A 4,939-nucleotide genomic window follows, 5' to 3' on the forward strand; every position below is an offset into this window, starting at 1 on the left:
GTGACCTCCCGCCGGCCCGATTATCCATATAACAGACATGTCTCGGGTTTTTATACATGGGGGGGGGGGGGGCGTGTGTCCACTCTCAAAATAAGAGTGAAAGCCATACCATATCAATACCCCTGCAAGCCAATGTAATAGGGTTTCTATGCGTTATACTCTCTCCTCTCTCTCTCTCTCGTCGGATCATCGTCTCTTCTCTTCTCATCTCTCTCTCTCTCCTTCTCTCTCATCTTCTCCTCTCTTCTCTCTCTCATCTCCTCTCTCCCTCTTCTCTCTATCTTCTCTCTCTCATTCCTCTCTCTCTCTCTTTCATCTCTCTCTCTCTCATCTTCTCTCTTCTATCTCTCTTGTCTCTCTCTTCTCTCTCTTGTCTCGTCTCTCTCTCTCTTGTCTCTCTCTGTCTCATCTTCGCTCTCCATCTCTATGCCATTCTTCTCTCATCATCATCTCTTCTCTCTCTCTCTTGTCGATCTCTCTCTTGTCTCTCTCTCTCTCTCTTGTCTTCTCTCTCCTCTCTCCTCTCTCGTTGTCCTCTCTTTTTTTTTCCCCCCGCCCCCCCCCCCTTTTTTTGTCTCTCTGTCTCTCGTTGTCTCTCATCTCTCTCTCATCTTCTCTCTCTCATTCATCTCTCTCCTTTCTCCTCTCTCTCTCTCTCTCCTCTTCTCCTCTCTCTCCTCTCTTCTCTCTCTCTCATCTCCTCTTTCATCTCTCTCTCTTCTTCTCTCTCTCTCTTTCTCTCTCTCTCTCTCTCTCTCTCTCTCTTGTCTCTCTCTCCCTTCCTCTCTCTCTCTCTCTCTCTCTCTCTCTCTCATATGTCCCTCTCTCTCGTCTCTCTCTCACTCTTGTCTCTCTCTCTCTCTCGTTCTCTCTCCCTTTCTCCCCTCTCTTCTTTCCTTCTCTCTCTCTCTTTCCTTTTGTCTCTCTCTCTCTCATCTCTCTCTCCATCTCTCTCTCTCTCCGTCGTCTCTCTCTCTCGTCTCTCCTCTCTCTCTATCATTTCTCCTCGCTCTCTCTCTCTGTGGTCTTCGTCTCTCCTCGTATCTCTCTCATCTCGGCTCTCTCTCTCGTCTTCTCTCTCGTCTGCGTCTCTCTCTCTCTTCTCTTGCTCTTATTGTCCTCTCTTCTCTCTCTCTCTCTCTCTCTCTCTTCTCTCTCTCTCTCTCTCGTCTCCTCTCTCTCTCTCTCTCTCTCTCATCTCTTCTCTCTCCTTGTTTGTCCTCTCTCTATCTCTCTCTCTCTCTCGTCTTTCTTTTCTCTCTCTCTCCTCTCTCTTTTTGTCTCTCCTCTCTCTCATTTTCTATCTCTATCTCTCTCTCTCTTAACAAACTCTTTCCCATATATCCCGGCTCAGATCACAAAACTCTCCTCATCTTCATGTTACCTTGATCCTTTCCACTCTTGATTATGGATGCCATATCTACTCCTAAGCCTCAACCTCCCTCCTTGCTCATATTGATACAATCCACCCCTGCAGTCTTCACTTACCCCTGGGTGCCTTCTGCTCCTCTCTAGTTGAGAGCCTGTACACTGAATCAGGCATGCCATCTCTCTCTCAACATCGTATCCTTCTCTCTCTCTGATGTTATGCTCAATTCCACCAACTTTCCCTCACCAAACTTATTATCCCACAATCCCTGCTTCCTACCTTTGCTTCTTCTCCATGTTTACCTACTCCTTTCTCCACTCGCATGGATACCGTCCTCTCCCATTCCCCTTTTCCCCATCTCCAGTCTCTTCCATTTTCTGTCCATTCTGACCCTCCATGGCTTATAACTTACCCCCGTTTTTGCTCCTCTGTTTTCCCTGACCCACCAAAATCAGATAACCCCCCTGCTGTCCTTCTCACTCATTTCCTTGAACATGTCTCCATTCATTCATCCAGTATTCATGCTTACACGAATGGCTCCAAATCCACCTCCAGTGCTGGTTTTGCAGTAACTTTCTCAACAAACCACTTTCTTTCTGGTAACCCATTCCTGCAGAACCTCATCCAACCCTCAGTACTTGCATTAGAACTGTCTCTGTCTCCCCAGCAAACTGCCCTATCTATAACAAAAATTGGTCAGATTGTGGAAAAGACTTACTCGCCTGCCTCACAGACTATGATGAGATATCAGTACAGTGCTACTCCATTCCTCCCAGAGGTTATCGTAAGAGCCCCACTAACATTGCCAAAATTACTTTCCGTAGACATGACCTTCCCTTTAATGTTTACGTTGGTGGAGAATCCCTCCCTGTCTGATCATATCAACCTCCTTCCCCTCAGTGCCAAAATTGTTGCCATTTAGGACATCCTGCCAAACATTGCCGTTCCACATCCAGATGCTCTCTGTGTGCTCAACCTGGTCATACTCGATCAAACTGCACTGCACAGTCATGCACATGTGGCATCTGTCGCAGCTCCCATAGCTCCTACCTTCAAATTAGAGTCTGAGGTGGCAACTCTCTGATTCAGGCTCACTATACGTGAAGCCAGACAGGAAGCACTTTGATGAGGTTTTTCTCTTACTCCCCACTCCAGTAATGTTGCTCACTCTGCCCCTCCCCCTCCCTCCCAAGACGTTCCTACACCTTCCCCCTATACCTATCCCTCCTACATCTTACTTCCCCACTTCTAACTCCTACCTTCCCCAGTCAATTCTTTTGCCATTCTAAATCCAGAAACTCCAATCTCTACTGCAGCCCTAACACCTTCCCCTCTCCCTCCCCACACTACCCGCAGCAGACAGACTAAACGTTCCACCCCTTCTCCTACCATACACTCACCTTCACCTGCCTTTGCATCTACTCCTCAGACACCAATCTCCTCTTCCCCCCCTCATGGGAAAACCTTTGTCTCACAAAACTCCCCAATCAACTCCTTTACAGAAACTGACACTGAAACCTCTCATTCACCCTCAGATTCCACAACTCCCGCTCCCTCCACACTCAAAGTGACTGCTGATATCCATCCTCCTCCTATTCATACTCCCCCTACATCCTTTCCCCCCTACTCCTTCCCAACACAGCCCATTCCCCCTAGCTCCAGCTTCACCTACATTAACCCTCCATCCCCTCTGTCCCTTCCACTCCCACCTGGATACACACGTGAATCCCTTATGTCACAACTATGCCCTTCCCCAGATCCTCCACCTCCTGATACAACTCATAGATCAACTTCTTATAACCCATCCATTATCTGCCTCCAAGAGACTTTTCTTACACATCCTCCTATACCAATCCCCAACTATTTTGTCTCATCTTCACACTCCCTTTATGTCTCATCCGTACTTATCCATCAGAAAACGCCGTATGTCATACCTTCCTTCCAAACCATTGTCCCATGCACAATTATTTGTTGTCCTGTCCTTTGATGTAACCCATAACTCTTGCTTTCCCCCACCTATCATTCCTTCACCAACCTCCCAACCTATCAGACATCCTTACAGAATCTCACTCTTTCTGCTTTGACAACCTGTTCTCCTTCCTCAGACACACACACATCCTTCACTTGATCTAATCCCCTTACCTAACCCTACCTTAACCCATTCACTCTTCAACTCCTTTACCCTTTTCAATATTAATCTAGATAGTTGATGTATAGCAACTAACTACTAACTCAGTCACCTTTCACTGCCCTTTACGGTGCCTTCCTATAGTGCTACATGACCTTAGATGTCTAGCATATTTATTTTGGTTTTAACCATAAACCATGCACACACTGCTGGGTTAATTGGATGTGATGTTGGCAATGTTTGTCAGCCTCTTTTTGATAACATTCTGTGGTGAATCCCATCTGCATGTAGTCGCGGCTTGTAAGCAGGAGCTGTAGGTCTTTATATGAATTTTAGCTGCCTTGGTGAAGGGGCATCCAGAACGAGGGCAGTCATTCATGGTGCCTCCCTCCTCCCACTTTATTCACCTGTACACCATAGAGTGGGAGATACCTGGCTCTCTCGTAATTTTTACTGGGAGAGATATTACTTCCCTCATGCTAGTGATGTGGCCTCTATTTGCAATTTCAGATTGCCTTGCATCCATATTCAAAAATGGTGTCAGATTGGCAGCCTCCTTTTCACCCTGGATTTCCCTTATGTTATTATGACATCATATACTATTGGACATAGTTTCTTTCTTGTTTAACATACCGTAGGTTTTGCTGCAAATTGAATATTCAGGAATTCATAGTCATAAAGAGATTGAAATACACAATTTCATGTTTTTTTACTTTCAAGATGGTTCCTCTTTCTTCAAACTACTCAAGTTCCAGGTGAACAAACAAGTGTTTAGATAACTTTTCACACACCGGGAAATAAGTATTTATATCATAAAAATATTAAGATTATGTATCAAAGCTTTGGCATGCACTGACAAATACAAGGGAAATATAATTTGCATGCATGTCAGATAAAAGTAGAAAGCGAGTTTATGTTCCCATTTTATCAGAATGAAAAGATTTTTCTTTCAAGATAAGATATACAATACAGCACATTTATTGGGAGTAAGCTTTTAGACATGTATTTCACCCTCTTTGGAACCACTCAGCTAGTAGCTGCTCAAGTTGAAACAACGAAAGATGTATTTTCTTGATCAGTTGATCGAATGCGACTCCTCAGAGAAACTTACGGAATAATAATAGTGAAATTATGGTCAGATTTTAGCACAAGATAAAAAGCATTCAGCATAATCGAAAAGAATTATACATACTCTTTAGCTACTCATCACCAAATATTGACTTTATATTCTATAAACATTGTGCACACACACACACACACACACACACACACACACACACACACACACACACACACACACACACACACACACACACACACACACACACACACACACACACACACACACAGTGGAAATATCAACATATACATTGTAGCCATACTGCAGTTTTCCATTCAGCTAATGTTCTGCAATAAAAAATATGAAGTAAATGCTTTTGTTT

General features: G+C 44.5%; 1 pseudogene; it reads right to left on the reverse strand.

Moving 5' to 3' along the window:
* Positions 1 to 4,939, reverse strand: part of LOC119575710 — a 20,396-nt pseudogene that overhangs the window by 8,653 nt on the left and 6,804 nt on the right.

Source organism: Penaeus monodon, chromosome 7 (genome assembly GCF_015228065.2).
Source record: "Penaeus monodon isolate SGIC_2016 chromosome 7, NSTDA_Pmon_1, whole genome shotgun sequence".
Classification (NCBI taxonomy): Eukaryota; Metazoa; Arthropoda; class Malacostraca; order Decapoda; family Penaeidae; genus Penaeus; species Penaeus monodon.